Source organism: Canis lupus, chromosome 4 (assembly GCF_011100685.1).
Source record: "Canis lupus familiaris isolate Mischka breed German Shepherd chromosome 4, alternate assembly UU_Cfam_GSD_1.0, whole genome shotgun sequence".
Classification (NCBI taxonomy): domain Eukaryota; kingdom Metazoa; phylum Chordata; class Mammalia; order Carnivora; family Canidae; genus Canis; species Canis lupus.
The window spans coordinates 51,393,088-51,417,219 of NC_049225.1; the positions used below are offsets into that span (position 1 = coordinate 51,393,088).

The window sequence follows — 24,132 nt, forward strand, 5'->3', positions numbered from 1 at the left end:
TTTTTTTAGACGAGAAAAAGCCGAGGCCCGGAGACGGGAGGGAAGCTGCCCGAGGCCACCGGGCACGTGGCCGGCAGCCGGGGCCGGGCGGGGCGGGGCGGGGGCGCGGCGGCCGGTGCCCCTGGGGCCTCTTCCGTTCAGTGCGGAGCCGGGGCCCGGGAAGGGAAGGCGGGCAGCCCCGAGGCCTCCCCGGCGGGAAAGCGGAGGCGCCTGGGCCCGGCCGGAGCGGCTCGCGGCTCCCCGCCCCGGGCTGGGCCTCCCCGCGCTCCGCGCCCCACCCCGGCCCCAAGGGAGGCCGCGCGCAGCCTGCGGCTACCGGGGCGCTGGGGCGTGCCCAGCCCTCTTCTGTCTTCCGTCTTTTGTCTGTGCGCTTTGCAGAGCACCGAGCCCCGCCCCGCCCGGGGGCTCCGAAAGCCGCGGGGGAGCGCGCGGGGGGCGGGGGGCGGAGGGGGCGGGGCGGGGAGTCCCGGGGGCTCCTTCCCGGCGCCGCCCGCAGGATGAGACACGTTCCCAGCCAGCATCTGTGAGCGGCGAGGCTCAGGGTGGGCGCTCGCGGAGTCCGTTTGTGGGACCGCGAGATCCTTCAGGCCGGAGCCGCCCCGGCTGCCCCCAGCCCCTGCACAACTACCCCTCCCACCCAGATTCCCCCCGTTGGGCGACCACCCTGCCCGGGGGCCCTCAGGAGCCACAGCCCTCAGCCAAGGCCTGGGTACCGAGCCGCCTCCCCACCCCGGACCCCATCCTTTCCGCCCCTCGAGGGAGGCCTGCTAACTTCCGCACACCTGTGGGGAGGCGTCGGGGTAGGGCCACCTGCGCGCTCCTCGGGGACCCTGGCAACCCGTTTCTCTTGCCTTCTCCTTCCGAAGTCATTTCTTCCTCTGGACTTCCTACCGCCAGTCTAGACAGCCTACAACCCCACTTGTTACTCTAGGGAAGGAAACGTTCAAGGTCTAAAAGGTGGGTGAAGAATTCAGTTTACATGGGACAGATTAGCAGGAGAAAAAAAAACACTACAGTTTTATTACCATGTGCATAGAGGCCCAATAGTGAAATTGAGACTCAAAGAAATGACCAACGGAGGCAATTTTTTTTTTAATTTTTTATTTATTTATGATAGAGAGAGAGAGAGAGAGAGAGAGAGGGAGGCAGAGACACAGGCGGAGGGAGAAGCAGGCTCCATGCACCGGGAGCCCGAGGTGGGATTCAATCCCGAGTCTCCAGGATCACGCCCTGGGCCAAAGGCCGGCGCTAAACCGCTGCGCCACCCAGGGATCCCAACGGAGGCAATTTTTATGCTTTTTAAGACAAAGAGGCGATAAATCTGTGAGGATAGACAGGACAAAGAAAATTTAACTTTGGGAACATTTGCTCTGTAAGGAATGCTAAACAGAAGAATTTGGGCTGGAGTGGTAAATTAGTGAAAAGTTAACAGTTGCTCATACAGTCTTCTGGGCTCTGAATTTTCAGTCTCTGATTAAGGAGGTTTCTCTACCTCCTGGTACAGGGAGGGGGACTTTCATGTGGGAGATTTATTTCCTGCTTTCAGAGGGAAAAAGGAGTGTCTGGGTGTCCTTACACAGGCTGTCTCTTCAGTTAACTTTGATTTAAAGTCACCGATATGCCAAAGTGGCCCATCTTGGGATAGCCTGCCTTTGGCCCCTACATTACTCTCTCCTGCAAGCTTTTTCTTTAAGATTTTATTCATTTATTTTGAGAGAGAGTGAGAGAGTGAGCACATGAGCAGGGGGAGGGGCAGAGAGGGAGAAGCAAACTCCTGGCTGAGCAGGGAGCCTGATATCAGCAGGGCTTCATCCCAGGACTCCAGGATCATGACCAGAACTAAAGGCCGACGCTTAACCTACTGAGCCACCCAGGCACCCTCTCCTGCAGGCTTCCTTTTTTTGTTGTTTTTTAATTTACTCATGAGAGACACACAGAGAGAGGCAGAGACACAGGCAGAGGGAGAAGTAGGCTTCCCGTGGGGAACCCCATGCGGAACTTGATGCCAGGGCCCTGAGACCATGAGCCAAAGGCGGACGCTCAACCACTGAGCCACCCAGGCGTCTCTCCTGCAGGCTTCTTAAAAGTGACTCTCACTGGTCAGACACCTCCCTTATTCCTGTTACCCTCTGCCCCCCCGCCCCCTCAGCCACATCCTCCCACCGGTGGTATCCTTAACTCCTATTGCCAGCATCACAATTTTAGGGGTCCTTGTTCCCTTCAACTGCCACCTCCTCTTCCTCCTTTTTCCTTCTCTTCCCTCCAGCATGTCTTCAACTTCATCCAGGCCTCCAACCCATTGTCTCTGTGAGCCACCTTCTCCCTTCCTTCCAGTGCCGTCCCCAGACACCCAGTTTCCTTTACCACACCCGCCACTAGTTTGGTTTCGCGTGTAGTACTTCCTCTTGCGTGGCATGCTTTCTTGAAAAGCTTTTATTCTCCCAAAGAAATGTCTTGGTTTCCCTTATACTTCACTGACTGACCCTCCTCAGGCTCCTTAACATGTTCCTCATCTAGTTGGCATCAGAATGCCCTGCCCTGGGACACCCGGGTAGCTCAGTGGTTGAGCGTCTGCCTTCAGCTCAAGGAGTAATCCTGGAGTCCCAGGATCGAGTCCCACATCAGGCTCCCTGCATTTAAAAAAATAAATTAATTAAATAAATAGTACCCAGAAGCTATAATACCCACATTTGTTTCTTCAGTTCCAACTTCTCTGGGGTCCAGCCACTAACTTGACACCTCCACGTGGGTGTCTAGCAGTCCTCTCAAAGCTAGCATGTATTCATCTTAGTGATGCTGCTCTTTTTGTGTTCATAGGATTTTCTCCCCATGTCCCAAGTCCTGCGCCCCATCATGAGCCTCACACCCCCCCACCCCACCACCTCCACCCCTATCTTCCCCACTGCAACGAATGGCATTCATACCACAGGTGCTTAAGTCCAAACAAGGTATCATCTTTGATTCCTCTCCTCCCTTCTGTGGCCACAGCCAGCCTCTCAGGAGTTCTTGTCAACTCCAAATGAATCCTTGACCCCAAAGTCTGAACTCTCACCCCCTAAATTATCACAATATCCTTATCAGTGATATCTCTGCTTTTTTTTTAAAAGGTTTTATTTGTTTATTCATGACAGACAGAGAGAGAGAGAGAGGCAGAGACATAGCCAGAGGGAGAAGCAGGCTCCCTGTGGGGAGCCTGAGGAAGGACTCGATCCCAGGACCCCAGGATCACACCCTGAGCCAAAGGCAGAGGCTCAACCGCTGAGCCACCCAGGCATCCTGATCTCTCTGCTTCTTCCCTTGATGCCCTGTGGTATATTTACACAGCAGCTAGAGTGACCTGTCAAGGTGAAGTCGTGCCTCTGCTTGAACTCCCACTTCCCTCCCAGTGACAGTCCCTACAGAGGCCCACAAGGCCTAATGACCTGGGCCCTTGACCTCTCATCAGAGTGGGTTAGGGCTGCTGTAACAAAATACTGCAAACTGGGTGGCTTACCAACAACAGAAATTTATTTCTCACGGTTCTGGAGGCTGAAAGTCCAAAATCAGGGAGCTAGCATGGTCAGGTGAGGGCCCTTTTCCAGGGTCACATACCTGTCTCTGTGTCTTCACATGGCAGAAGGAGGCCAGGAATCTCTCTGGAGCCCCCTTTATTAGGCCACTAGTGCCATGTGTGAAGGCTCTGCCCCGTGACCTAAGCATTTCCCAAAGGCCCCACCTCCTAATACAAGTACTTTGGGGATTAGGATTTCAACATAAGAATTTTGAGAGGCCACCACATTCAGACCACAGCCCCTCTCTGACTCATCTCCTGCTAGCCCACTCAGCCACGTGGGCCTTCTTTCTCCCTGTTCCTTCCACATGCTCATTCCCCACACAGGACCATTGGCTAGTGGTCTCCTCTGCTTGGGAAGCTCATTCCCTCACCTGCCACATTTGGTTCAATGACACCTTCTGGGTGCCAAGAGGAGGCACTTCTCATTATCATGAGGTCTCCTTAGGGACCAGAGGTTGCACTGTTGACAAGGGCAGGAAATTGTGTCTGTGTTGCCCTCTGGTATGTGCTCTGCACTTGAACACTGCCTGGCACACAGGATAAGTGACATCAAATCCCTGGAGCCTTAGCGCCTTTGCTCAGCAGCAACCTTCCCCAGCTCTATGCCCCTACAAAGCCAAAGCTCAGCCCCCTCCCTGTGCAGGAGCCCCAGCCTCTCTCACATTTCCCTGATGACACTTATCACCTAGTGTACTTGGTGTCTGTTTCCCTGACCTGATATGTCAAGTTGGCTGTCTTCTTTCCCTCCTGTATCTGACTGCTGGGAGATAGGCTCTCAGCAAATACTGACTAGATCAGGTTAACATTTGCATTACTATACTTCCCCCTGACCCTCCAACCCAGCCCTGAATAGTGAAGAGGGACCAAGAAAAGTTCCTTGGATTTTTAATCAACTCCTTTTTCCCAAATAACTCCTAGCAGCCACAGCCCAAAGAACCATCCGATCATATATTTTATTCAACTAACCTTTATTCAGCAATCCCCATGTGCCTGGGAGGTGTTTATACATTAGTTGTATATTTGATATCCGTTTAATCTTCACAACTCTATGACATAATGTTATTACCCCTTTTACAGATGAGGAAATTGAGGAACATGGTAGGAAAGTCTGGAGTCAGTCCTCTGCTAAACCTTAAGACTGGGAAGACCCAAAATCCAGGCCAGAAATTCCAGCCAGACTCTGCACAGAGCCAACTGGATGCATCTCACACTCCACAGGTCTGAAGAATTTGACTCTCCCTCATACTTCTCTTCCACGGTTCCTCACCACCACCCCCATGCCTCCATTTGCAGGTCATCCCAGCCAGAAACAGGCCTCACAGATCTAATCCAGCACCAAAGCCCTCTTTATCTTTGGCAATCCCACCAAGCAAACCTCCAGGCATTTGCCCCCAGGCCACCGCGCCCATCCTCTAGATCTTGAGCTTTCTAAATGTATAATATCCTGCAACAGTTCCCCAATGTCCTGAGGAAGAAATCCATGTTCCAGTAGCCTGTTGAATCTCCATTTCTACCTTGCTCCTCCTATCCTCCTGGAGCGGAAGCTCTGGTGGCAGCTGTGGCTGACTGCTGGGCCTCTGCTGGGCTGGCCCCAGTTCCTCTCTTTGTCTGAAGAATTGCTTAATTGGTTGGACCAGAAGACTCAGCTTGCCCTCTTTGTCCCCTGGACTAGATGATGCTGTGACATCCAATGCTCATCCCTCCCCTAGTGGAATTGCTGGTCTGTCTGTCCTGTCCCCCGATGTGTGAATGTAAGCTGCAGAAGTGCTGGGATTCCACTGGTCTTGGAAACAAAGGCCTGGCAGACAGAGCAGATACTCAATATTATATTTGTTGAATGAGTGAATGAATAGATGAACAAGTAGGAGGATCTGTTTGTTTTTATCTATCTGTTTTAATTTTTAAAGATTTTATTTATTCAGTTGATAAGTCATGCACACACACTAGCAGAGGAGTGGCAGGCAGAGGGAGAGGGAGAAGCAGGCTCCCTGCTGAGCAGGGGACCCAATGTGGGGCTGGATCCCAGGACCCTGGGATCATGACCTAAGCTGAAGACAGATGCTTAACCTACTGAGCCACCCCGGTACCCCAGAAGGATCAATTTAGATACCAAGCAGAGAGGTAGGCACATTTACACAGTTGTCCTAGGATGGGGTTGTCATACTCAAGTAGTGGAGTGGCCCAGAGCCTTGGTTTGCAGGCAGATAAATGGATTTGTATCCTGTTTCTGACAGTATGTGTATGGGTGACATTAGGCAGGCTCCTTGGTTTCACTGTGCCTGGGGTTTTCCACCCGGAAGATAGGATGACAGTATCATCCCCAGGTGGTTAAAGTAAAAGGCATGACGGGTGGGAAGGGCTCTGCAGACAGTGTTTATTTTTTTTTTAAGATTTTATTTATTTATTCATAAGAGATACAGAGAGAGAAAGGCAAAGACACAGGCAGAGAGAAGCAGGCTCCTCGCAGGGAGCCCTACACGGACCCAATCCTGGGACCAGGATCACGCCCTGAGCCAAAGGCAGACGCTCAACCGCTGAGCCACCCAGGCGTCCCTGTTTATTAAATGGTGGCTCTGCCTGTTTCGGCTGCTCAGCAGGATGACAGAATGACAAAGACAAGGATTCGATGATCAGGCTGCCTGGGTCCAAATATTGATTCTTCCATGTATTAGCTGTGCGACTTTGGGCAGATTACTTAACTGATCTGAGTCTCTGTTTTGCCATATAAATTGGGGTCATAGTGTCTATTTCCCAGGGTTGCTGTGAGAATAAAATAAGACAATGTAAAGCAGTTAGCACGATGCCAATAATGGGTGGCTGTATTTTTAGCCAAAGCTACAAATGTAGCACATTTGAGTCCTGTAAAGGGGTATGGTGGGCAGGACCCCTGGGTTCTCCATAAGTGACTTAGAGACAAACTCTTTCTCTCTACTGTTCGGTTTTCACATCTGTACAAAGGAGCAGCTCACCTGGCTCCCTTGAGCTCTGAAGTGCTGTAAATCTGAGTCTTGCCTGATCTTTGCCTTCCCTGACACTCCCTGGCACCCTCTCTAAGGAAAACCATTTTCCAAGGAAAGAAGAAAACTGCTTTCCCGTCCCTCCATCTCTCCTCCCTCAGCCTCTTCAAAGCTGGCTTACTCTGTGACTCATCCCCTCTGGGGTCCCTGTACTTCTGCTTCCACTGGGTGCTAAGGGGTTAATCTTAGGCATTAATGGAACCAACAGGAACTCAGTGTTAGCTCACTAATGGGTCGCCCCATCTGCCCTCCCTGTAACATAATGCCTTCACCCTGGTAAAAGGCACTCAGGGATTTCCTGTTGGCTCCAATCTGCTGGTTTCTGACATCTTGAAAGGCAGAGGCTGAAGAGGGAAGGAGTGGCCTGATAGAGGTGGGGACAGGATGAGGAAGGCTCTGAACCAACAGTCGGGTCATCTGGACTCTCATCCCAGCCCTGCCACTGAGGTGCTGTGCGAGCTTGCACAAATTCGTTCCCCTCTCTGGGCCTCAGTTTCTTCATTTGTGACCTGTGCAGATTGAGCCGTAATGGCCTTGCTGGAGCTAACATTCTGGAATTATCCGATCCTGTCACTTTCACAGCTGAGGGGAGTATGTGCTTCCAGCATCAATGAACATCCACAAACTATTGAGCACCTAACAATGTGCCAGTCTATGCCGGGCACTGTGGTCAGGGTGCAAAGGTGTGTCAATGAGGCACGGTCCTACCCCAGGAGCAGGCTCTGTGCTGTTCTGCTACAGCTTTTCTATTTGCAAATGGAAGAGTGCAGAGAGGCCTCCATGCTTACTGAGGACCTCCTGTCTGCCAGGCTGAGGGCACAGAGCAAGTACAGAGAGCTGCAGATCTTCCATTTCTTTAAGTTTCCTTTTTTTTTTTTTTTCTTTTTTTTTTTTTTAATTTTCATTTATTTATGATAGTCACAGAGAGAGAGAGAGAGGCAGAGACACAGACAGAGGGAGAAGCAGGCTCCATGCACCGGGAGCCCGACGTGGGATCCGATCCCGGGTCTCCAGGATCGCGCCCTGGGCCAAAGGCAGGCGCCAAACCACTGCGCCACCCAGGGATCCCCATTTCTTTAAGTTTCCTGATGATACCATGTTCGCTCACCTCCTGGCCTTTGTACAAGCCATTCCCTATGCCTGGAATAGTCTTACTTCCCCTTGCTCTTTGTCTGTCTAACTCTATTTATTTTTCTGGCCTTGCCTGTCTTTTTTCCTTCCTTCCTTCCTTCCTTCCTTCCTTCCTTCCTTCCTTCCTTCCTTCCTTCCTTCCTTCCTTCCTTCCTCCTCTATTTCTAGAGCACTTACCATATGCCTGGCTGTGCCAAGGATTTGGGATCTAGGAGTGAACAAGACACACTGTCTCTGCCCCCTGGGAGCTTATGGATTCTTAGGGGAGATAACAGCCAATTAAACACTTTCATAAAAAAATAAAATACAATAATTTAAGTCACAATGCACACAAGAGGGACAGAAACAGAGCTGAGATAGAAGGTGAGGTGGGGGCGCTCTTGGAAGAGGCAACAGCATGCACACAACTCAGAGGCAGGAAAGCAAATGGCTTGTCAGGAGAGTGGGCAGGCCAGTGTGCTGGAGTGTTGGAAGGGAGGAGGCCAAGCAGGAGGCTGGAGAGAGGGCCTGGCTGGAGCAGATCAGCTTGGGGGTCCTTCGTGGGGAAGCCAGGACTCCTTCCCCACGTTTGGATAGGTGCTCATGCTCCCCCTTTCTTTCCCTATCACAGCACCCATCACCCTGGATCACAGCACACTTCCTGCTCATTTCTCTGACCTCCCTGCCCCCAACCAAATAGACCACAAATCCTAAGGACAGAGACCACTTCGTGTAAGCATTGTACCCTTTATTATTTTTTTTTTAAGATTTTATTTATTTATTTTGAGAAAAAGAGCAGGGGATGGGGTGGAGGGAGAGGGAGAGAGAGAATCTCAAGTAGATTCCTTGCTAAACGCAGAGCCTGAGGTAGGGCTCAATCTCACCACTGTGAGATCATGATCTGAGCCAAAGTTAAGAGTCAGATGCTTAATAGACTGAGCCACCCAGGTGTCACCCCCCCCCCACACACACACACTTTTTATTAAGATTTAATTTTATTTTTGTAAGTAATCTACACCCAACATGGGGCTCTAACTTACAACCCTGAGATCAAGAGTTGCATGCTCCACTTACTGAGCCAGCCAGGGACTCCTGTACCCTTGATTCTTGACTCACTGCATAAAGCAAACTACTTCTCATCCGTAGAGCTGCCAAACACCGTCTCTCCATTTAGCCCCATTTTGTTTTTTGTTTTTTTAAGATTTTATTTATTTATTCATGAGAGACACAGAGAGAGAGAGAGAGAGAGAGAGGCAGAGACACAGGCAGAGGGAGAAGCAGGCTCCATGCAGGGAGCCATATGTGGGACTCCATCCTGGGTCTCCGGGATCGCGCCCTGGGCCGCAGGCAGACGCTCAACCACTGAGCCAGCCAGGCGTCCCCATTTGGCCCCATTTCTGTTAATGGCTCTACCTTTCAAACAGCAGCTCACACAAAATACCCAGGAATCATTGCAGACACCTTGATTTCAATTTCTCTCCTCCTGGGTATCCAGAAAAAGACTTGTCCCCTCTATTTCTTGCACCATCCCAGATCTGCCATGGCCAGGGCCCTGGCCCAAGCCACCATGGAGCTGCTGTGCTGTCCTCCCTTCTACTCCCCCCATCTTAAAATGTTGGCAAGTAATTTTTCTTCTTCTTCTTCTTCTTTCTTCTTTCTTCTTTTCTTCTTGGCAGGTTGAAAAGCAAAACAAAAACAAAAGCACAGTCACTCCCCACTGTGCTTAAAATAAAATCTTTATCCCGGCCTTCAAGTCCTTGCTGATCTGGTCTTGTCTGGGTCCAAGCTCCTGTCCTACACTCTCCCCTTTGCTTTTTTAGACATCCTGCTCACATTCTCTCTCTCTCTCCCCTGTTGCTTGCCTATTCCAAGGTTCATTCCTGCCTCAGGATCTTTACAAGTGCTGCTTTCTCCTTGTTTATTGGTTCAGTTATTTATTGTCAGTCTTCTCACTCTCAAAGGTAAACAGTGTGAAAGCTGAGAACTCATCTGCCTCATTCACAGCTGTCACCCCAGAACCTGGCACATCAGAGGCCTTCAGTTTTGGGGTGTTGAATGAATGAAATAATATATTTATCTCTTTTATATGCCAGGCTCTAGTCTAAGCATTTTGCATGTAGGATCTCACCAAATCTCACAGTGGCAGCCCTGAGAGAGGAGTTGCAGCCTAGAGAGGCAAAGTGACCTGCCCAAGGCTACACAGCTAGGACGTCCTGGAGCCTGGCTGCAAGCCAGCCTGCCCCCCAAGACCACATTAGCAATTACAGTGATGTGCTGATCCCCATAGCAAACCCTTATGTTGTGAGAATAAATGAATGAAAGAATGAGCAAATGGCAAACACCTGGATGGAGCGGCATGCTTGAATGGCAGACATGCCCAGCTTTTAGGAGCTCACCGCCTTTAACTGCGTGGGTCTCTATTTTGAAGTGGGGAAAGAAGGGAGCGCTCTCAATGGCTGAGGGATCCGTGTGGGGGCCGTTCTGTATCCAGTGGCCCTTGTGGTTCTCTGCTCTGCCTAAAGTGGTTGCCATGTCAGCCTGGGCAATGGGGAACCCCAGGTAGCATCCTGGGGGGTATGGGCTCCCCCCCCCTGCCCCCCACCTACAGGAAGCTTGCTATCCGGTGAGAGCCCTGTCTGCCTTGGCTGCCCACCACCCGCCAGCCCGAGCTTCTTAGCTCATCAATCACGCTGCTGTGCTCTGCCAGGCTCTGCATCTGAGGAAGACAAGTCAGCTGAAGATGGAATGGGCCTCAGGCCGGGGATGGGAAGGGAGTGGAAGATGCGGAGGGGGGGCGGGGGAGGCCCAGAGACACAGCCAAGGTCTGGATTAATCCTGCTCTGCTGAGGAGGGTTGACTGGGGACAGAGGCAGGGGCAGGGTTCCCATTAGAAAAGCAGAGGGGGGAGCAGAAGCGGGGGAAGGCTGGTGTGGGGCCCGAGCCGTTTCCCCTTGCAACTGAAATTCAGTCTCCCCTGGTGCCCAGGGAGCAGACAGACAGCTCTGGAGGGCGGGCAGTTTATGGGGGGGATTCAGGCAGGCTCAGCTGCCCACCCACACTGCTCCAGGCGCCCCGTGGCTTGGCTTCCCAGCACCCCCTGCTTCCTCACCCTCGCAGGGAGGGCCAGAGAGGCTGGGGCATCTGCACCTTCACCACTCCCAGTCCTTTCTCAGATGGCAGCCACTTGGGATTGGGCTTTGCGCTCCCTCCCCAGAGAGGTTCTGCTGAAAGTCAAGATGTCTGAGCTGAAAATTCCTTGGAGATCTTCTAGTCCAGAGAGGCAAATCGGCAGGCTTTTGTTTTTGTTTTGCTTTTCCGACTGCACAGTTTAAAAAAGAAGAAGAAGAAGAAGAAGAAGAAAAGAAAAGAGTTAGTTGCCAACATTGAAACAGGAATAGATTGCACATAAAAATCTGATTTCTAGTTTCCCTTAAAAAATTCAAAGATCTGACAACTTTGGGCTGGCTTTCCCAGAGCTGAGTAGAGGCAGCTAGCTGCCAATAGAGCCTACCACACCTGTTCAGCCCTTTGTGTTACCTCCCAGGTTTGGAGTGGGCTTGGGCTTTTCGACCCCTTGCCTATCTGGAACCCCTCCCTGAGGAAACTGAGGCCCACCAGGGGCAAGGGATGGGAGCAGCATCCCAGGGATGAACACCCTGACGCTGGTAGGTCCCTTGGTTTCATGTCCCAGGGCTGCCCTCTTATGAGCTGTGTCATCTTAGACAAGTAACCCAAGAACCTATGGGCTTCTTAGTTTTCTCAACTGACCATGGAGACAATGGCAGTTCCCCGTGAAGAATAAACATTTAGCATGTCCTTTGTGTGTTTACAAGGAACATGCTCTTACTTTTGAATAGTAAGGTGTATGGTAATATATACATGCTACTTTTAATATCACTTCCCCCATCACTTCCCACCAACCACCCCCATGCTTAGTGACCTAGAACAATATTGTAGTACTGTCTTTGGCAGGTCTGTGTGTGCCTTGGTTCAGATGGGTGGTTTTTATCTGGGGTGTCTGGCATTGTGGCTTTGTGGTCACATAGTGGCAGAAAGGGGGGTTGCAGTCATTTGAATGCTCGACTGGAGCTGAACATCTCAGATGGCTTTCTCATATAGCTGACACTTGATGTTAGCTTTCAGCGGGAGCTCAGATGGGGCTGTGGACCACAGTGCCCATGGGGGGCCTCTCCATGTGGGTTGGGCTTCTCCCAACATGGGTAGCTGGGGGCTGAGAGTATCCCAGAGGAGGCAATCAAAGAGAAGCAGATGTAGCTGAATGACCTTCGATGTCACAGAGTGGCACTTCCACCATTCTTTATTGGTCTCAGCAGGTATAAATCCCCTGAGATTGAATGGGAGGGGACACAGAACCCACCTCTCAAAGAATGTGGGGGCCATCTTTTAAAACCATCACAACATATATGTAAACTGAAAAATAAGCTCCCTTCCACCTCATTCCCCCAGGGCTGAATTACCCTCCCTGGTGGCAACCACTAATCCACTTCCTGTGTGTCTTCCCAGAGAGAGTCCACACATATATGGACATGAGAGTTACACCTATACAGATATCCATACTAGGTACTCTGCTTATCCAAACACTATACCAACTCAAGAATCAAATGGATTCAGATAGCCTCTCAGATAAGCTATTTGCTCTCAAACTCCTGCTATTTGCTATCTGAAACGAAATGCAGGAGTCAAAAGATTCCAATAATGCAGCATCTCCTGCTATCGGAACCCTCATTATCTGAATTCAGAAACCAAATAGATTTGAATAGCAAAAGATGCTTGTATAAATATGCATAAAAAACATCTCTCCCCCACCTGAAATGTGAGCATACCTGGCACACCGTCCTGCACCTTGCATTTTTCACTTAACAATTTATCTTGGAGATCAGCCTATTTGTACAGGGTCTCATTCCTTGTACGAGCACAGAGCATTCCATTGTTCAAATGCACCATCATTTGTTTAATCAAATTGGCCACTTGCTTTTTCTCCCAATCTTCTGCTAATCGTAATCCACATGACAGTGAGTAACCTTGTCCCGAAGTCTTTATGCAGTTGTGTAAGATTATCTGTGTGATAAGTTCTTAGAGGCAGAACTCTAGGTCGAAGGGCAGGGTTCTATGTAACCATCTCTACTACCTCCCAGCTGGACAGGCTCAGACTCCACGTCTTGTGCTCTGGCCTGGATCTTCCACCCTAGCCTGTGCTGTCACCTGTGCGATCCTGCTTGCTCCAAGCTCCTTCCTAGCTACTGGCAGCTGCTTCCTAGCTACTCACTGAGGGGACACAGGGGCCTGCGGTGGGGAGGGGAATGAGAGGACTCTGCAGGGACAGAGATGATGGCGTTTGCAAAAGGAGGATGTGGGCACCTGGGAGGTACTTCATCCACTTACTTGCCTCCTGATTTTCAGCAGCATTTATGTCTGTTTGTCTTGGACCTCAAAGTAGTTGCTGAGGAGATTCAGACTGTTGTCCCTTTAAAGAGAATAAGATCTGGGACGCCTGGGGTGGTAGAGCGTCTGTCTTTGGCTCAGGGTGTGATCCTGGGGTCCTGGGACAGAGTCCCCCATCGGACTCCCTGCAGGGAGCCTACTTCTCCCTCTGCCTATGTCTCTGCCTCGCTCTGTGTCTCGAATGAATGAATGAATGAATGAATGAATGAATGAATCTTTAAAAAAATAATAAAGATTATGAGAGCTTGCTTCTGTGGTGGGTCCTGCACCTGGCTGTGCAGAACCATCTGTAGAAGCTTCCAGATGTACAAAGGCCAAGAGGAGGTGGGTATAATCAGGAGCTTTGCAATGTCACAGGATGCTCATAACTGCTGGATTCTACTCCCATGCTTGCCACAGCATTGAACTAGGCATCAGGGACTTAAATTCTTGCCCCCACAGTATGTGTCTTCCATTCCCATTTATGGCATGATTGTCCTTATGTGCTCTGCATTTTGATGAGGAGGCTGTACAGCATGGTGCATATGCAGTCATTTCCTGTTTGGTCTTAAATCCATCCCCTGCCCTACCCCTGCTGGGCTCAGCATCTGGGGCTCAACAACATTTCCCAGACTGACCTGCCCACTGGTTTCCTATTAGGTTTGGCCAATGGGAGGTCCGGGCAGATGCCAGGATGTAAACCAGCACTAGTAGGTCTGCAGTCTCTGGTCATGACTCCAGAGAATGGCTCCTTCCTCCAGTGTCCCAGCTCTGCCCAGGGAGCATGGCTCTTGGGCCATAGTGACACCTCTCCCTGGGCAAATAGTGCTTCCCTACAGCTGTTACTCTCTAGATTGTCCCACCAGTTCTTGGTTTCCATCTCTGCTAGCCTGTCTTATTGGTTGCTCATATTCACTCCTTCTCTTCAGCCCTCTGCTGTGGGGTTGACTTCCTGCCTGGACCACTACTGATGGGTGGGTGAGCATGTGGATACAGGCTGGTCAGAATGCCTAGATTCAAATCCCAGCTATACCAGTACTAGTTGTGAGACCCTGGACAAGTCCCTGACCTCCCCATGCTCTAAAGTGAGAATAATAATAGTTCCTTCATCTGTAAAGTGAGAATAGTAATAGTACCCACTTCCTTCCGCTTTTTGTCAAGGTAATTCGACCAATAGTTTGTAAAGTGCTTAGAACCAAGCCTGGATATAGTAAGCATAACATTAAAATTAGGGTTTGTTTCTTTCTCTCTCTCTCTCTTTCTCTCTCTCTCTCATCTTGTCCTTACAACTTCTCTGAAAGGAGCTGTTATGTCCTTAATTTCCCTGGACATGGAAACAGAAGCCAGAAAGGTAAAGTGACTAAGGTCACACAACTATAGTGATGGGATTCAGACTAGGCCAGTCAGACTCCAGTTAATACCCACTCTATCACACAGCCAATTCAAATCACATTTGGTGTCCAGGCTGGGGACCTGGGCAGGGCTGCTGCAGCTCTCAAGCTGAATGGGGGGCACTGGGTGGTTTGGTCTGCTTGTCACCATACCCCTCACCCCCAGCCCATTTTTGCAACCCCAGCCAATATAACCAGCAGCCTGTTTCCCAGTACAGAAGGAAAGGGGTGAGTCATGTTCTGGAAGAGAAAGAAGTGGTGGCAAAGGAGGCATAGGACCATTTTCACCCTCTCATTGTAATGACCAGTCACTGAGCTCTTCTTATGGTGGCAGATACTGAGCTCATGATTTTTCATGACAAATGACTTAAGATTTTTGTATCTGCATATAAAAGAAACCCAACTCATTTGACTTAAGGAAAATGCTAATGAGTTGGCTGGAGGAACTGGGAAGTCTAGGAGTGGATTTGGCTTCAAGTAGTGCAGAGTGATGTGTGTTACATCATCATCAACATCGTCATCATCATTAGCATCATCATCTTGGCTCTATTTCCTTCTAAGAAGTAATTTCATCCATGGATACATGGGCTTTGTCCAAAGTCATATTTTCCAGCTCCGGAACTTCAAGCAGGAGAGATCCTTCCCCCAGGGAGACTCTGGTTGGCCCATGGGAATATTGAGTCCACCATAGGGACCAATCGCTATTGCCAAGGAGGGGATATCATAATTGGCTGATATGGTCAACACCCCATCCCTATGTCCAGGAGAAGGCCAAAGCTCCATGACTGCAAGTCTCAATGGAGCACATGGAACAATCTGGATCCCAAGGAAAAATAAATATAAAAAAAGAGTAAATGAACAAATTCATGACTGTGTCACCAGTTATGCATTACTTTTTTTAATCTGTACCATATTAGCTTCATGTTTCAGAGGAGCAGTCAGGCACAGAGACGTTGAGTAAGAAGGCTACTTTTACCCATGATAGTTCCTGTCCTCCCAGGCCCAGAAGACTCAAGGACATGGATGGAAAGGGAAGAATCTAGGAGGGGTGAGGAGTGGGAGAGAAGATGGCAGACTTTGCTTTGGGCCCTGCCTTCAGTGGCCTATAGTTCTTTCCAACAGGAAAATCCAAGCTTTCTCTGTGGGCAAGGAGCTCACCAATGCTTGTGTTCAAGGACTCTGTTGTACCCCCTTGACCCAGGACCCTGGCTGGGAATCTGCCAGCTTGTTTTCTTCTCTGTGGGCATGAGTCAGGCTTTGCTCCAGGCTCATGTTTGCTGCTGAGCTATGTTGCTTGCTAACTGTAGGTCTGTGCCCACAGGAAGCTGTCCTCATCACAGGAAATGTGTCAAAGCTTAGCTGCCCTATTCCTGATGGACAATCTCTGTGCCTCTCCCCAATCCAGCTCTGTGCCAGACAGTGCTGGCAGGCCACAGCCTCTCCCATCTCCCCAAGGTTCTATCATGTGCTGTTCCTTTGGCTTACCTGGAAAGCACTTCCTCTACCCACTATCCAGCTGACTCCTCAACATATGGAATTCAGCCTGGATCACTGCCTTCAGAAAGCTTCTTTGCCATGCTTGCTGCTCTTCTCCTGGTATCAAGGCCTCTTCTCTGTGCTTATTTTTAGCAAGCACTAATCACATTCTGATGAAATTCTTTTGACTAGTCTGTTTTCTTCACCAAATCCTAAGATCTCTGATGATAAGAACTTCATTTTTTAACACAGCTGGTGCTCCATAAACGAGTGTTGGATTAACAAATGAATTAATAAAGGGCACCAGGGGGACATGTGACATTTGTTTCGCAGGCAGGTTTGGGCACTGACCAAGAGTGCTCAAGGGTTACTTTGGGGGTACAGACAGAGCAGCAATGCGGCCAGAATCTTTGGGTCTTCAAGAGCAAATCCCTCTGATTTCAGGGAACCAGGGCAGGTCTTCAGAGGCCCAGGTCACTGCAGGCTTCTCTCTGCCGTAAAAAAAAAAAAAAAAAAAAAAAAGATTCAGTAAAATTTAGTTCTTAAGTAAATTATAGAGTAAATCATAGACTTGAGTGGAATGGTAGAGTCATGGAAGCAGGTGTCAGAGGGAGATTTTTTGATTATGTAAAACTTTTCCTATACCCTCTTAGGCTCATTTTTGAGGCCTGCAAATTAAACTGAAAAAAGTCAGATTTGCTCACATCCAGACAGGAATTCACAGAAAAAAAAAAAAGACTCTGGATAGTGGTTAGAATTTGGGATTCAGGGATCCCTGGGTGGCGCAGCGGTTTAGCGCCTGCCTTTGGCCCAGGGCGCGATCCTGGAGACCTGGGATCGAATCCCACGTTGGGCTCCCGGTGCATGGAGCCTGCTTCTCCCTCTGCCTATGTCTCTGCCTCTCTCTCTCTCTCTCCTGTGTGTGACTATCATAAATAAATAAAAATTAAAAAAAAAAAGAATTTGGGATTCATACACCATCTTCATTGGGAAATGCAAATAGGGAGAAGGCACTTACAGGAAAACAAATGACTTTAAGTAAAGATAAACTGGCCCTTAGGAGACAGATGAGATGATAGTTTTGTGACAATGTCTGTTTAGATGCAGCAATTCTAATCTCTAGTCAGTCTCTCCTGGTTGCCTCCCAGAGGGGATTTATGACAATTGAGTTATTTTGGGAGGCTATTGCATTTAGGCAGATAAGCCACATCAGGAATTCAAATGCCTTCTGCCCCAAATAATTTTGGTGCCATGGTAGCATATTCTTGACCCCTTCATTGAAAAGTCCAAGGATTATGGGGCTTCTGGCTGGCTGGTTCATTCAGTAGATCATGTGACTCTTGATCTCAGGTGTGAGCTCAAGCCCCACATTGAACATAGAGATTGCTTACAAAAAAAGAAAGAAAGAAAGAAAGAAAGAAAAAGAGAGAAATAAAAGAAAAAGAAAAGTCCAGGAGTTAAATACTGCATCTGTTAAAGCTGAACCAGGGGCTCAACCCATTTTGTCAAGTCTCAGGTCTCCATCTCTTTCTTATAAGCATCAGTTAATTAATTAATCTGTTCCACTCTCTCTTCCTTCTCTAATTCTCTCCCTCTCATTCCACACTGTCTTCTGTGATGGTTTCGTTCTCAAGAAAGCTCCTCCCCTGTCATGGCCAGATGGTCTCTAGCACCTCCAGATGTGCACCAAACCAATTGCTGGCAATTCCTTTTTTCCCAAGAGTTCCAGCAAAATTCCTTGGATGGGATCTCACTGGACCCAGCAAGCAGAAAACGTAGCTGATGAGCCACGCCAGGCCTGGCATGCATGCCCACCGTGGAGCCAGGCGGGTAAAAAGGCCAGGTCAGCCTCACCCAAGCTGCATGAACTGAGAGTGGAGGAGGGGTGGTTTCTGGAAGGATGACGAGGGTGCTACTAATAGAAGGAGTGGAGTGGATTCCAGGCAAGGGAAAACCACAGATGTCCTTTATAGAGAGAGAAGTCTACAGTGAGAAAAGCTGAATCATAGTCGTGGAATCAGAGTTTCAGAAGGTTGGAGCTGAAGGACCCCTTAAAAATGGGCTCATGCAGGCCTTTCTGTGACAGCTGCTTGCCTAGTGCTCTGGGGAGTCCTGTGCTGTTACTGGCTGATGCCGGAGTCCTGGGCAGCCGGGGGGCATAGGGGGAAGGGTCCCCCTGGTATTCTCTCTCCCTCCTCGCTGCTCTTCTGCTGGAAGATGCTGGGTCACAGCTGCCCACCAGGGGCCTTGTTATGCTCCTTCCCGGTGAGCTCTGGGCTCCGGCCATCTGCCAGCCTGGCAGTCAGCCACGCAGATCATGGGCTCCACGCTCCCTCCGTGACACAGAGGCCCAGCCGGAAAGACATCGGGGCTCCTCCGGAGCTAGAAGCAATCCAGGGAACAGGGAGCAGTACAGCCTGAGGCAGAGGCCCGGGGCCCTGCTCAGACCTAGGAGGCTGAGCCCCCCACCCCCTCCCTCCAGCAGCCCTGGGAGCCAGGACCCGCCACTTCAACCACCAACGAACTGGGCCATCCTGTTCAGACCTGTTCAGACACTCCTGAGGCTTGGGCCATTGTGTTTCTCCCAACTGAGAGCTGAAAGCCAGAGGAAAAGACAGTTAACCTAAACAAAGCTCTATAGAGTGGAAAGGCCAGCCTTCCTCTCCCTTTTCCCAACCCTCCACTTAACCAGCAGAGGTTTGGAAGCTCAGCAGAGGCTGAACAGGGTCTCAGAGAGATTCCTCTGTGGCTCCTGCCATCCTTCCTTCTTTCATGTCCTCCTTCCCTCTTCCCTGCCCCCTTCACTTCTCACATAGAATGTTCCAGCAGAAAGGGTGCTTTACAAACACCAACTCCAGAGATTGCAGACTGACGGCTCATGGTTCAGAACATGTTGTATTTGGCCCTCCCACTGTTTAAGAAAAAATTGAGCCAACATTTTGAAAATTGGGAGATTTTACATAAAAATTCACATGTCTAGCTTCTTTAGAAAGCTACGATCTGTTAGCGCTGGGCCTGTGTGTCCACATGGTACCAACTGGTCAGCTGCTCCTGTGGACGGGGAGTGGGCTACAGTCCCCTCCTGCCCCTTCTCCGGAGACCATCTACCAGCTTCCATCTTCCTTCACTCTTCCCGTTCTTGTTTTCATTACTTTAGAAAGTTTGCATATATGACCCCACCAGAAAATGAAAGACTGACAGAGTGGCATGTTTTCAGGAAATCAGAGGATGTTTCTATCATTAGCTTGGCCCCAGTGGGCATTTGTGCTTACAACCCCAATGTAATCAACACCTTAATTTTGCAGAAAGACTGATCTGGCCTCAGAAAGTTACAGTCCTCTCGACCCAGGATGCACACTGAGCTGGTGGAAAGGTATCTGTACCTGTGCTTCTTGGATGGGGAGGGGGCTTGAGGTGGCTTGAGGTCCCCTCCATCCATACCTGCCCTCTCAGCAGGGATGAGGACATACTTTCCAAAGCAGCAGTGTCACCCTTGTCTCTGTGCCTCTGGCTTAAAGAGGGAGCCTTTGCAGAGGAGACAAGCAGCAGAATGGAGGTCTGGGACTCCAGCTGTCAGAAGCCTTCCAGAAAGGGAGGTGGAGGTGGGATGGACCCAGAGCTCTCTGTCTGGAAGCAGAGAGCTGGCTTGTTCTCTGAGGCTACAGGCTCTGTGCAGTGGCCTCTCTCTGGGAGACAGCTATCACCTCACCAGACAGAAGTTTGTATTGAATCTTGCTGTTTGAGGAAGGAGCTGCCTGGGGAGGCCGGAAGTTGGCCAAACAAGAGCAAAGGCTATTGATGGGGATGTTGTAAGGAGAGAAGAGTTACAGGGATTGGGTTGAGCAGAGGCTATTTTTTGGAGGTTCTCTGATACATATCAGAGTTTTGGGGAACCCCTAAAATGACAAAGTTATGTGTCTGAGGAAAGTATTTATGGCTCTTTTTCAGATTCCCAAAGGTTCACTTGAGCCTACAAATAGGTTATTGTGCAAGTGGCAGGTAGATGGCCAAGAGGCAGGACAGTGCAAAGTGAGGAGCACAAGACCATCCCGGGCCTGGGTCCAGTTTCCCTCCCTGTTGTTAGCCATCTGCTGCATCACTCCAGTGGCTTCTCTGCCTGACCTCCTTCCGCCTCTGTTTCTACACTTGTAAGACAAAAATAATAATGGCACCTACTTTGTATTTTAAAGGTTAAGTGAACTTACATTGATAGTTGACACAGGATTAACTATGATTGTTGCTAATTTTCCTTTCAACTCGGAGCTTCTACTGTAAACAGATTCATGCATTTTGAATGTGTGCATACCTGGTAAGGCTTAATATAAGTCTTGCATTTTTTCAGGAGGGGAAGCTATGATCCTTAGGTAGGATTCTTTAATAGTGAAACTTCAGTCTGTGATGGAGCAAGGAGGGGAAGCTGCATAGCTCTGCTTAGAACTTTCTGATTGATTGATTGATTGATTGATTTTGGAGAGAGAGAGAGAGTGAGCAAGGTGAGGGGGGCAGTGAGGGAAAGGAAGAGAAAGTCTTAAGCAGACTCCTCACTGTGCACGGAGCCCTACACACTGGCTCAATCCCACAGAACCTGAGATCATAACCTGAGCCGAAACCAAGAGGTGGCCACCTAAATGACTGAGCCACACAGGTGCCCCTATTTATTTATTATTTTTCTGAGTAGTCTTTGCACCAGATATGCGGCTCCACTCATGACCCTGAGATCAGGAGTCATGTGCTTCACTGACTGAGCCAGCCAGATGCCCCTGCTTAGAACTGTCTTAACATGGCCTTAGTTCAAACTAAGTTAAACTTAGGTAAACTTATGGCCTTAGTTTCTATATTTATAAAATGGGAGTCATGACAGTTCCTACCTCCTAGGGTTACTTTAAAGATTAAATAGCATCATTCATTCAAAACATTCAACCAGTGTTTTCCACAAATGAGAAAGCGCTCAACAAATAAATGATGTTTGTCACCATCGTTCTGGGTAGGACGTTCTTTGGGAAGATCCTAAAATCACAAGGGATGGGTGTACTGCCTTGCACATACTAAGTCTCAGTTGTCACTGTAGGTTCCTGAGATTTATTATGTACATGTACAGGCTCCCCTCTTAGACCTAAGGCCCTTGGGGACAAGAAATGGCAGCCACCACAGATAGTGGAAAGAGCATGAAGCAAGAGCAACAAGTTCCAGCCTAGGCTCTGGCGCTTAATTGGCAGTCTCTACGCTTCATCTCAACATTTCATTTGTATGAAAATGTGCCTAAGAATTATTCAGTCGCTCCCCTCTGCTGATCACTGCTTAAAATGATTAAGGGAGACAATTTAGGTGATACAAACAAATTTATTTAACACTTCATGAAGCAGACGGTCTCTGTTCCTGAGGGTCCAGAGAACAGCAAAATGGGGCAGAAGGCAGAAAGCTTTTATAGGGTAAAGAATAAAGAACAAGGAAGAGAAAAATAGAAAATGAATAAGGAACAAGGAAATGAGTATGGGGCCCAGAGTGAGCTTGGCCTTTGGGAATTGGCTGCCTGGATACACTGCGTTTCTGGTTTGCCAGAACATTTACAGGGATTCAAAAGTAACCTAAATTTCTATTTCCCTGACTTGGTTCTCCAGGCAGGAGTGGCTCCCTGTTGGGCCTAGACATTTATTTCAACAGCACACGATGCTGACCTTTATATGGCTGAACTCACTTAACCACAGGATCACTTTGTAAAGTACCTTGTATTATTATCATTCTATTTTACAAATGGGGAAATCAAGGCTCAGCAGTTGACTCCAGATGACACAGGAGGTAAAGGATGGAGCTAGTTTTGGACCGAGAGCCTGTGTATTTCACTATTTTACACAATGATCTCTAAGACCTCAATATCCCACACGCAGCAGGAGTCAAACATCCTAGAAAAGCTGATCTAACTCTGGGCCGTTTTATTCTCCCCATCCCATCGTATCTGCCTCATATCTCTCTTCCTACTTCTACCTTCCAGTACTTCTGGGTTGCCTGGACCTGGGTTTCAGCAAAAGAGGTGCCGGTACCAAAAGCCCTCATTTTATGTTCTCTTCTTTTCTAGGCCCTGGAGATATGAACTACTCTTGGTCCACACAGCTGAATATATCTCCCTTAGGCTGACGGCTTCTCGAAAGTTACTGAAATAATTTACCTAAAGTGGCCATTTGTCGTGTGGTGATTTGAATAAGCAAAGCTTGATCCAATTCGAGTTTGATTCTAGAGTGCCATTTACTTCACAACTGTTTATTAAATGCTGGTAATGTGCTAGATACGACCCTAGCTGTGGGGCCAGAGTGATCAGTTACTCTCTAGCAGGTGAAAGAGGAAGAATGAAACCAATAGGTACCTACCTAAACAATTTCAGATAAGGATAAACGTCATGGAGGTGAGAACGCCAGGCGAGTGAGTGAGAGCGTGAAGACATGTGGTTGGTATGCAGAGGGTTCTCTGAAGCAGTGTGGCTGCCAGCAGGTTTAAACTCCACCATGGGCATCATTCCTCAGAAGATCTCCAGGAGGAAAGTATTATGATCTTTATTTTACTGAGGACGAATGAGGCTTCCAGATGTTAAAACCTTACCTGAGTTGCAAAGCTCAGAAGTGGCTGGCTGGGATTCGAACCACATCCCTTGCATACCAGGTCTGTTAACTTCCCTGGCGTTGTGCTCGCTTCACTATAAAATGAGTGGGTTAGAGAAAGATGGCTTCTAAAGGTCTTTCTTCTAAAATCCTATATATGGCAGGAAGCTGGCAAGGGAGGTTATGTGTGCCTGGGTGGCTCAGTTGCTTAAGTATCTGACTCTTGATTTCAGCTCAGGTCTTGATCTCAGGGTTGTGAGTTCCAGTTCCATGCTGGACATAGACATTACTTAAAAAATAAGTTAAAAATAAATTAAAAATAGAAGTGCCTGGGTGGCTCAGTGGTTGAACATCTGCCTTTGGCTCAGGTCATGATTCCGGGGTTCTGGGATCGAGTCCTGCATTGGGCTCCCCACGGGGAGCCTGCTTCTCCCTTTGCCTGTGTCTCTGCCTCTCTCTCTTTCTCTCTCTCATGAATAAAATAAAATCTTAAAAAAATAATAAACTGGGATCCCTGGGCGGCTCAGTGGTTTAGCGCCTGCCTTTGGCCCAGGGCTTGATCCTGGAGACCGGGGATCAAATCCCGCATCAGACTCCCTGCATGGAGCCTGCTTCTCTCTCTCTGCCTCTCTCTCTCTCTCTCTCTCTCATGAATAAATAAATAAAATCTTAAAAAATAATAATAAATTTAAATTAATAAATAAATAAAATCATATATATGAAGAATATACAAAGGAGATCTGGTGGCAATTGATGCCCCAAGAGTAGGTACTCTGGCTATTCCCTCTCTATGCAAGGAATAAAACACTAATATGACAAGAAAGCTGGGAGGACCAGGCTTACTCATATCCTGCCTGTGCACTGGGGTTTTGGAGAAAACATATCAATGGCTTAGTAGCTGCTGAACAGGTCAGCAGTCAAAATACCAAATGCAAATGCCTCGCACCCAGAAATTCCTGCCTTGTGGAGACAGAGGACCTCAGGCAGTCTCAGGAAGGGCTCACCTAGGTGGGCCAGCAGGAGCTTGTGCTAAGGGTGTGGAGCCCTTCTTTTTTCTTTTTTCTTTCCTTTTTTTTTCTTTAAGGTTTAATTTGTTTATTCATGAGAGACAGAGAGAGAGGCAGAGACATACGCAGAGGGAGAAGCAGGCTCCCTGTGGGGAGCCTGATGCGGGACTTGACCCCAACCCCAGCATCCCAGGATAACGGCTCAACCACTGAGCCATCCAGGGGTCCCATGGAGGGGACGCTTTATAATCTATGGTTTCAGGCTCACAGGAGCTGTAGTTTTGGCCTTTCCGAGCTCCCCCCTCCAACTCTATGACAAAAGGTGATTCCTGTGTCACCTCAGCTGTGAAGGGTCCCTGACCAAGCCATAGACAGAGTTGACCAACTTGCTTGCTCCTGCTTCCCTAGCTCTGCTTCCTTCCTTTATTAGAATACTAGGAAGAGGGATCCCTGGGTGGCGCAGTGGTTTGGCGCCTGCCTTTGGCCCAGGGCACGATCCTGGAGACCCAGGATCGAATCCCACGTCGGGCTCCCGGTGCATGGAGC

The 24,132-nt window shown here is 49.1% G+C and overlaps 1 long non-coding RNA gene across 2 annotated transcripts; it reads left to right on the forward strand.

The window, feature by feature from the left end:
* Positions 1-801: 801 nt before the first annotated feature.
* On the forward strand, positions 802-22,359 carry LOC102157234. Of its 2 annotated transcripts, XR_005357623.1 has the most exons (5): positions 802-957; positions 4,631-4,771; positions 19,295-19,362; positions 19,938-20,137; positions 22,063-22,359. It is a non-coding gene; the product is annotated as an uncharacterized LOC102157234 (long non-coding RNA). The 2 variants fall into 2 exon arrangements; XR_005357624.1 differs by lacking the exon at positions 19,938-20,137.
* The last annotated feature ends 1,773 nt before the right edge of the window (positions 22,360-24,132 follow it).